The following is an 11,153-nucleotide window of genomic DNA, read 5'->3' as shown; positions in this document are numbered from 1 at the left end:
GAGGGGGGAATAAAATATTTCCCCCTTGCCCCCCCCTTGCTGAATGTCTAGTTGTTCGCCTGTTTGGAAGAAGCTGTTTTACGCAAAGTCAAATATCTGACTTAAATTCATTAATAAACTAAACTATAATGTGTGATAAGTTAAAAATCTAGTTTTTTAGTCTTTATATATAGTCATTATAGTTTGATCCTTTTTGAGTTTTTAAGTAAAAAAAATTTTCACATGCGGCGNTCATTATCCAATTCCCCCCGTCTTTACAAATTCCTAGCTACGGGCCTATAAATGAGTATAGTTTTAAAAACAACATTATTTCTATTTCTTGCTGAATGTTGCCTTAATTTTCAACACTTTTATGGGTCTCACTGTAAAAGCAGGGGCGTACTGGGGGAGGGGGTGACAACCCTGTGTACCCCCTTGATAAACCCCCACCCCCTTCGGAAAATATGGCTGCTTTGCCAACTTTTAATTTTGTGTTGCAAGTAATCAGAATGCCTTAAGGGCAAGGGCATTAATCATGCATTTCCATTCGGGGTGCTTTGGGCAGGCAGTCAAATTATTTTCATAGCTTATATTTTTTCCAACTTATTTCCAAATTCCAAACTATCAAAGCGCTCTGGAGATGTTTGGAAAATATGAGCTAGCCAGATATAGTGTTCTAAAAATATATTCGAAGTTCGAGAGAATCAAAATTATTTTTCTCGCTCACAATCCGGGTGTATACAGGGGGGGGCAAGGGGTACTGCCCCAGTAGTCCTGTAAAAGTGGGACGCCCCCCCCCCCTAGAACTCAGAGCTTTCACACTTTTTAAATCTTAAACTGAAGAGTGAAGAACATAAAAAAATTAGTTTGCTGTTCATTCAATGCACAAAGAAGATTGTATACGTGAACCAGAGCCACCATGACAGAAGTCCGAATGAAAAATCTATCTAGAATGCACATTCATATCCTAATTTCGGATGGGCGCTATCATGAGGGAAAGCGAAGTAAAACAATTATTTGTAAATGCCAAGCCACAAAGCCTTGAGTTTGGAGGTATGTAAAAAACCTTTTTATTTGCATTATTCATTGCACGGTTGCACCGCTGTTTTGTAATCTTTATTTTTATTACAAACTAGCTGAATTGCCCGGCGCGGCCCATGGAATTTAAAAAATCGATTTAAAACATACAAACTATAATATATTTAGCTTGTGATCCCAACGGGTACCCATGAGTCTCCTCACTAAAATTCAGCCCATTTGATTCAGTCGTTATTAATCGTTTGGCCAGCCATATCAAAAATATAATTATAAATGAACGAAAAGCTTTAATTATATGGATTACAATTGTACTCCTACTTTTTNACGAAGTCCACGCTGTTTTGCAATTTAGCGATTCATGAATCCTGATCCTGAGCAAATTTAAGAGCTCTTATCGTAAAATAAAAAAAAATGATAATTGAACGTTAGTTTACTGAGCTTATAGTTCAATCGATATAGCACTTAATACACCATATACACACAAACAGACCAGACCCCCTTCGTCTCTGAGCCTAACTACTGCGGACTGCAGTAGATCAGAACAGGTTGATAAGGTTCCAAGGTGCCTTAATCTTTGTTTTTTTCATTATGCTGTTTTTTCCTGGGAAAGGGAAATGGGGTTTATTAAGTATTTTTTAGATATTTTCACTATCAGTTCTGCCACTTATTAAATGATATTGCTTTAATACTGTAGTACAACTATTACATTAATCCTACATGTTCACCGCAAATATTCTGTGATGTGTCATATTAAAAAAACTATTTTTCATGTAAAAACATGAATTTTTAATGAAAGGCATTTCTTGTCAGTTTCTGAGTACAATGTACATATTTGATTTGTGGATAACTAATGAAAAATTATAAATTCACTACGAAATCACTATAGACATTATAAACACATCTTTGCAGTGTTTTACCCTTTTCATAAAATAAACTCTAGCAGACATAATAATATTATGGCTTTTGAAATTAGGATTACAATGCTAATTCATAACAAAGACGATATCGAATTCGTCACTGCATTCCCATGTTTTTTGGGACATCCTGAACCAGAATAGATTTCTTTTTTTATTTCATATCAGATGTGTTGACTTACTGAATATCCGGTTGGTAAAGTTAGTTTTTTATTGTTTAAGTATAACACACATGTTTCTTGCCCCCCCCCCTAAAAATGTTTAGGGGGGGGCCAAAAAAATATTTCCCCCTAGCCCCCCCCTAACCAAATGTCTAGTTGCGCGCCTGATAATAGAACTAAATGCGTATTTAATATATATGTCACTTAATAAGTTTTCACTGATAATGTTTTAACATTGCTTTCTTTGTCTAACATTGTGTTAAAATTTTCGGTTTACGAAATGGTAACTGGAAATTTTACAGTTTCATTTCCGTAAACCAGAGATTTTTGCGTAACGTAAACCGTAAACATTCTGATTTCCATTTGATTCGGAATTATCCTGGAATTCCGATTTAGGCAAAAAAATTTCCGGATCATTGCATTTCCAAAATGGAAATTTAGTTCTGGAAAAATGGAAACCCTTATAGTTAATAAAGAGTTTACAACTGTTTTTTTTTTCTTAATACCAGTATTTTAGAGCGGGTTAACAACGACTGCTAGGGAGGTGAACTTAAGCACACCAAAGTTCACCCCCTTAGGCGAAACCTCTATAAGTACGCCCCTATCTTTTTAAATCTTAAACTGAAGAGTGAAGAACATAAAAAATTAGTTTGCTGTTCATTCAATGCACAAAGAAGATTGTATACGTGAACCAGAGCCACCATGACAGAAGTCCGAATGAAAAATCTATCTAGAATGCACATTCATATCCTAATTTCGGATGGGTGCTGTCATGAGGGAAAGCGAAGTAAAACAATTATTTGTAAATGCCAAGCCACAAAGGCTTGAGTTTGGAGGTATGTAAAAAACCTTTTTATTTGCTTTATTCATTGCACGGTTGCACCGCCGTTTTGTAATCTTTCTTTTTATTACAAACTAGCTGAATTGCCCGGCGCGGCCCATGGAATTTAAAAAACCGATTTAAAACAAACAAACTATAATATATTTAGCTTGCCATCCCAACGGGTACCCATGAGTCTCCTCACTAAAATTCAGCCCATTTGATTCAGTCGCTATACTCGTTTGGCCAGCCATAGCAATTATATAATTATAAATGAACGAAAAGCTTTAATTATATAGATTACAATTGTACAATTGCTTTTTTTTCACGACAGAAACTTTTACATAATTACTTTCTGGACGTTTGTCCTTTTTTACATCTCATAGAACTTAAGTTTAAGGTGAGTTTTTCATTTTCAAAAATGTCTTACTATCTCTATAGTTTATAAATACTAATCATTACAACATTACAGTATAAAAAATGTCGAGTTTTTAGAAACAATGTTTTTTTTTCTGCTAGTTTTGTTTGAAGGAGGGATAAAGTAGAGTACTTACAAGGTAATTGGACTGTATGTATATGTTTATACCTTTAAAGTATCTATAATTATGCCTGACATCCAAGAAGAACCCAAATGTTTTGAATTTTCAGTTAAAATTTACGAAATGGAAACTGGAAATTTTACAGTTTCCTTTCCGTAAACCAGAGATTTTTCCGTAACGTAAACCGTAAACATTCTAATTTCCATTTGATCCGGAATTATCCTGGAATTCCGGTTTACGCAAAAAAAATTCCGGATCATTGCATTTCCAATATGGAAATTTTGTTCTGGATAAATGGAAACCCTTATAGTTAATAAAGAGTTTAAAACTGTTTTTTTTCTTAATACCAGTATTTTAGAGAGTCAGTGAAGTTCGTAGTAAGATTTTGACTCCACTGGAGACCACCGGAGGGAATTCTTTTTCACTGGAGGGGTTTGAAAAAATTCTTTTTATAATTCAAAACTTTACACAGGGTGATTTACATTCCACTGGAGGGATTCAGATGGCCTTCCTGTGGGGTTATAATTCCACCCTGCGTAAAGTTTTAATTGTAAAAGGCATTTTTTGTAACCCCTCCAGTGAAAATAAAATTCCTTCGGTGGTCTCCAGTAGAATCGAAATCTTACTACGAACTTCTTTGAGTCTATTTTAGAGCGGGTTAACAACGACCGCTAGGGAGGTGAACTTAAGCACACCAAAGTTCACCCCCTTAGGCGAAACCTCTATAAGTACGCCCCTAGGCTAAACCTCTATAAGTACGCCCGTGTGTAAAGGAAATTTCAAAGATAATATATTTTTAAGGTAAAGATGTATAACAAAGGACATTTCACATAAGAAAGAGACAATTCATAAAAAGCATTACATGCACTAAAGGTTGTTAAAAAAAAAACACTTTAAAACATATTTTTTTCTGACTTTTTATTTCAAACCAGTTCAGATTTATTTCCCCCCTCCCCCCCCTTACATTTTTTAAATGTATCAATTAATTGTTAATGATATATTTGTATCACACTGAGCAGGGTTAAAATAGCTCGACTTGCTAGAGGTCAGAACTCTGTTTTGCGAACCAATTGGGATCAAGCATTGATCTTCATTTTGTTAAGATCTACACGAATTAATTTAATTCCTCTTAGATATTCCGCGGTGATCTTACCCTGCAGAGATTACCAAAACGATGGAATTAAACACTTATCTTTCCAACAAAAGGATGTTACAGTGGATATCGAGATCAAACAATGCCTGCAGAGAAGCGCAATTGACTTTTGTTTAGATTAGTTTTTCCCGTAATGGGTCCACCTAAACGACATTTATATGAATAGATAAGTTTTAGTCTGGTAGAGCTATAACTAGATCAAACAAATATCTAACTATTCTAATTAATATATATCTATAAATTGTGTATCTATCTATCTCCCTCTGGGGAATGTGTATCTGTTTGTTAAATCAATTATTATGTCCCAACAGCACCATCTCTAGCAATAAATATCCTACAGTATTAGATTAAAATATCATTATTGAAGCAACAGAGTAGACAGCATACACCATACACTCAAATATACTCCCCTCCCTACACCATGCACTCAAATATACTCCCCTCCCTACACCATACACTCAAATATACTCCCCTCCCTACACCACGTCAAATATACCCCAAACTTAGAACCCAGCGTTGTTACCCGAGCTTTGTCTTAAATCATGATTTTGGCTATACCCACTAAACTTAGAATGTCTAAACCAAGCTAAGAACATTCCCGTGGTTCTCCCGAGTTCCACAATTAAAATTTGAGGCAAATGTGTCATGCGGTTCCTGAGTTATAATCGGGCATATAAATTCACAAACAAACAGAGATTACTTTGATACATAATGTAATAAATATAGTAGTAAACCCCATATTTGTAAACCTGAACATACTTATATATATTACGTTATAACATTCACTCCTTTATGCCGAGTCCATTAGCGCCTGATCCAATCAGAGTTCAGTCGTTTGTTCGAATTGTCTATTCTGAACCAATAGAAATAGTATTCATCTCATTATCCAATTACAGTTATGAATCCTAATTCAATAGGCGCTATCAGTAAATTACGATTACGACTTATTTTACGTACGTTCATTGAGTTAACATGTACAATAAAACCAAAAATATAGATCAGTTGGACATGAACCTTTGCTTCATTATGTTTGAACACGTATTATTTCTCGTGTATAGAGCAAAGTGTCCCAGAGCTAGATGTATCTGAATGATACATACTAAAGAATACATAAAGCGTCGTATCTGGATTTATAAAGACTAAGTATTATTGATCTGACATTGAGTTAGAGAGCTAGTTGTATCTGAACGATACATACTAAAAGAATACATAGAGCGTCGTATCTGGATTGATACAGACTGAAGTATTATTGATCTGACATTGAGTTAGAGAGCTAGTTGTATCTGTACAATACACACATTGAAGAATATTACATATAGCGTAGTATCTGGATTGACACAGACTGAAGTATTATTGAAGAGCATTGAGTTCTATAGTAAGTTGTATCTGAACGATACAGACTAAAGAATACGTTGTACTCAAGTAACAAAGGAAACCAAGAGTAGAATCTATGAGGAGTTGCTGAAAAATGAAGAAGTTTGATGAAATTATGGATAGATAGCCCTATTGTTCAGCACTTCCCTACATATAGCGCGCGTCGTATCTGGATTAACATATACGAGACTGAAGTATTATTGAAGAGCATTGAGTTCTAGAGCAAGTTGTACCTGAACGATACAGACATAAAAGTAACTATTGAAGTAAGGCATTTGTTACGTTCACACATATATATAAATATACTTAAATAAAATTGTAATGGTTTCAAATTAGGCCATGCTCTACTGTTTAATTTTCAGGTCATTTGAATTAAATCACGTTTACGTCATCCCTCATGGTCCCTTTATTTATTTTTAAGAACTCTCAATTTACTAGCGAGCTAGTTAGGAATACAAAGAATAAAGGAAACATGCAGCAAAATATATTGAGTTCAACTTTTAAATTATATTCTATTTACAAACAAATTCTCTTGAAATATGCTAAATGCAATTTCAAAAATCAAAACGTAGAATTAGAAATGATATTGCTCTTATATTTGCCGCTGAAAGAACGGAAGCTTTCTGATTGAAGAATTTTAATGTCTCTAATTGGCCAGACTTCTTTGAATTTGGCGGCAATATGATTGTAACGGTTTAAAAGTAAAGAGTGAGTTTTCAACTAATTTTATTCAAAAGAGATTTTGAAACATAAATAGGATTTTTAAGTTTAGATTGTTTGAGCTGAAAAATATTAAAGTTTGACCCAAACATTTCTCAAAATTGTTTTGATTTGATCTTTTTTTACATTCATCTTGTGAAGGTTAATATTTTATATCTGAATCAAATAATACAGAATACAGATTATTTGTTGTTTCATGTATTCATTTTTTATTTGATTTCCGAGCCTGACGTATCAAAATTATCAAGTAAATTTTTAAAACAACTAAAACATATTCAGAATTAAAGCAATCAAGAAAAGAAAAATTAACTATTTGAATTATGGTATGGTATGGTATGGTATGGTATGGTATGGTATGGTATGNTATATGTGTTTTCCTACAGTTGAAAACCGCAATTCACTTTTGTATATAAATCTTATGCATTTGCACAGTTGAAACAAATCAGTTTGAAAATCATAACTTTGATATCTAATTCAAACTTAATTAGACAAAGATTAGAGGGGGACCGATATAAATTGGACATTATGCCTTCATCCTTGCCTAGAGGGTTGCTTACAGTCTCTTTAAAATGTTCTAATTTGTACATTTTTGACGTTAATTGGGTAGAAATAAATCAACAAACAAATATCTAGGCTAATATTTATATCAAAGAAGAAATGAAGAAAGAGAAAACATGACATTAACAATTTCTTTGATCAAAAGAAACAATAAAAATATTACTTGATAAGATGTAATAAGATAGATAAAGAGACAGATAGATTGATAGATAGGTAGTTGGGTCTATAATTTAATTTAGATTGGTAGAACAGTAGCTTGATATTAGATATAATTCTTTCTATTCCAATTTTATACAAAACGGTTTCAAAACAGGGATGGATATATTTTTAACCCCCCCAAAAAAAAGTTTAAAAGAATATGATAAGAAGGAATATACTTGTTTTAAATTAATTCAAACACTAAAGTAATATATCCCCCCCTGTAATGAAAGTCTATTATTTGAATCCAATGTCAATAATCGTCCTAAAATAGGACCTGCAGTGTGGAAGCAAATATGGGGTCAAAAATCTTCGGAAAATTACAACGAAAATCCGCGAGATTACAGCTAACGTCAATCCAAGATCAATATAGGGTGGAGGGCGCTTATAGCCGCACCCAACACACTAAACTTTTAAACAAGATGGTGCCGGCACAATGCAACAGATATACAGACAGACAGGAAAAAGTAGACAAAAAAAGCTAAAAAGTCTCATTTAAAGAAAGATTTATGTAGAAGAAAACAGAACTAATTAAATTTATAGATGTAAAATGTCTAAAATAAACTAAAATTTAAATAATTAATGATGTGTAGAACAAAAAAGCATAATCTACTTCAATGAAAAAGTCCAAAAAATAAAATGCAGAAACTCAATATTTATTGGAATAAAATCAGTTGGACTGAAAGGGAAGGACAAAGAGTTCCGTGTGATCGTGCCGGCAACTGCTGGCCCAAAGTTTAGATATTTGATGATTATAGGCTAACTAGGATATCGGTTGTCAATTGTCACGGTATTGTACTAATACACTAATATAACAACAAATATAAACATAAAATATGGGAACATAATTTTTCTTTGTTTTTACTGTTTAAACGTCAAAAGGAACTGGAGTTTGATAATAAATTGATTTTTCAGATTTTTCAGATTTTCACTGCATTTCTCAATTATTTACTTTTCTTCTTAAACAACTTCTTCTTAAACCACATTTATTCTTGGACTGCATTTCTCAATTATTTACTTTTCTTCTTAAACAACTTCTTCTTAAACCACATTTATTCTTGGACTGCATGTCCTCTGGAATTACATTAACTCTAGCACTACATTTTCTCTTGCTTTACATTTCCTTTTGCATTACATTTCTTCTTGCATTACATTTCTTCTTGCATTACATTTATTCTTGCATTACATTTCATATGCAATATATTTTATTTCATTTGCACTACATTTCATTTGCACTACATTTCATTCGCATTACATTTTATTTGCACTAAATTTTATTTGCATTACATTTCAATTGCACTAAAATTCCTCTTGCAATATTTTGCCTCTGTTCATTAAATGTACTTTTCCTCCTGCATTCCATTTCTTCTTGCATTACATTTCTTCTTGAATTACATTTCCTCTTAAATTACATTTCCTTTTGCACTACATCTTCTCCTGGACTTCATTTTTTCTTGGACTTCTTTTTTTCTTGAATTACATTTCCTCTTTAATCACATTTCCTCTTGAAATAAATTTTTTTCTTAAGCTACTTTTCCTCTTGCACTACATTACTTATAGCACTACATTTCCTTTTACACTACATTTCCTCTTACACAACATTTCCTCTTGAACTGCCTGTTTTTATGAATTACATTTTTACTTCTACTACATTCAATCTTGTACTTCATTTCTTAAAAGGCAACATTTTTAAAGCACAACCTTTCTCAAGGTACAACATTCTTCCTAGTTCAACATTTCTCCACGTTCAACATTTCCACATGTGCAACATTCTACATGTGCAACATTTCTCCATGAGCAACATTTCTCCATGAGCAACGTTTCTCCATGTACAACATTTCTTTCTCCATGAGTAACATTTCTCCATGAGCAACATTTCTCCATATGTGCAACATTTCTCCAATTACAACATTTCTTCGTGGTTCAACATTTCTTCAAAGTTTAACATTTCTCCATTTACAACATTTTGGGTTCACCAACAAAAGGTAATTGAAATATTGGTACATTACATTTTTATATAGTTTAAACTTGTAAAGGTAACATTTCATGATCATACCTTTTAGTATAGGTATATAATGAAGCCCTTAGCTTGTATCCAACATTTTTTTAAATTCCATTGGGAAACACCGGACTCTTCAGCTAAAAATTCAGATATTTTGTGGAGGGGGGGGGGCTTACGCTGCGGCTCGGATACGCTACGCTGCAAACCAAGATGTGCTCTCCCGAAAAAATCGAATAGTATTTTGCAAATTACTCCTTAAAAACTTAATCTTGAAAAACGTGTTTTATCATCGTGAATATACCGGGCTACAGAAAAGAAGAAGTGGGTTGGTAGGAAAAAACCAAAGGCGAAGGCGTTGCGACACTTCAAACTCTAGGTTGTCTAAACTTTTACTGACTAACTGTTGAGTTAGAGTCCAAATCTCAGTAGCTAGAAGATTCAAAGGTTGAAGGTATTTTCCCAAAGGGGGACATCCCAAGTGGCAACTTTCTAAATGTGTAATTTTCCAAGAGACAAGAGGTTAGGCTTCTGACGCGCCGCAGGTTGCAATGGTGGCCAAGCTCTGCGGCAATTACAGGCTGGGGGTCGAGTGTTGCGGCTAGGACAAACTTTTTGAAGTTGCCGCTTGGGAAATTGCACATTTGGAAAGTTGCCACTTTGGAAAGTACCCTGGGAAGTTGCTGCTTGGGAATATGCCTTTGAGGAATTACTTAACATCAATCAAAAAGTATGGCCCAGAAATGTTTTAAAGCTTTTTCTTCGAGAAAGATCATAATTTAGAAATAAAAACTTTTCATTACTATTTTCTTATCTTCTTTCCAGCCCATCCTGGGATCGAATTTAATGAATTTGAAATGCCCACTGTCGGCTCAAATTTGAATCACCCATTCAAATTCTTCATTAACCTTTAACTTTGAAATGTTACAAAAATATTCGTAATGAAATGTTACATATTCATAATAAATCATACAAAATGTTACATATTAAAAATTGTTGAGATACACCAATAGTTTTATATAATAAATGTCAATGATAAATTTACCGATGTTTAAATGTGTAATAAAAATTAACACTATTTGAAATGTCTAAAGGATATAAAATAAAAAGAGCAGAACAATTTCCCCTTTTCTGTTGACACCCCTTGACTGAGAAAGGTTCTGTTTCATAATCAAATCAAACGGAACATATTACCCCTCCCATTCCACTCCCCTCCACCCACCTCTACAGACTCCACCCCCCCCCATCTCCCCACACACACTCATTCCCCTAGTTCCCCAGATCTAATGTTAAAATAACTTTATTAAGAGCTCTTGGGAATTCGGAAAATTTCGGAAATCGGAACTATTCCAAAATTGACGATAGCCAAAAAAGAAATTGGCTAAAATGGAAAAATTTTGTTGATAAAAATCTCCGATGCTGAAAAAAGGTTGTTCTTGTATTTTTGTATGTTATTTTTTTCGAATTTTACTGCTGTATTGTTGAAGAATAATAGAATTTTCTGGAAGTTTTATAGTAATTGTTTTTATACCGGACCTCCACAGTACTTTGTTCCTCTTATAGTAATTGTTCTCAACTTTACAAAGAGAAAATATATAATTTTATCTTAAAAAACCGAACCATGAGCATTAAGCAATGTCTGAAAAAAGATAAAGTGAATCCAGTTTAAAGTCTGAAATATTGTGCATAGTTTGAAAGAT

Source organism: Eurytemora carolleeae, unplaced genomic scaffold (assembly GCF_000591075.1).
Source record: "Eurytemora carolleeae unplaced genomic scaffold, Eaff_2.0 scaffold641, whole genome shotgun sequence".
NCBI lineage: Eukaryota > Metazoa > Arthropoda > Copepoda > Calanoida > Temoridae > Eurytemora > Eurytemora carolleeae.
Note: the sequence above shows the minus strand (reverse complement) of the source record.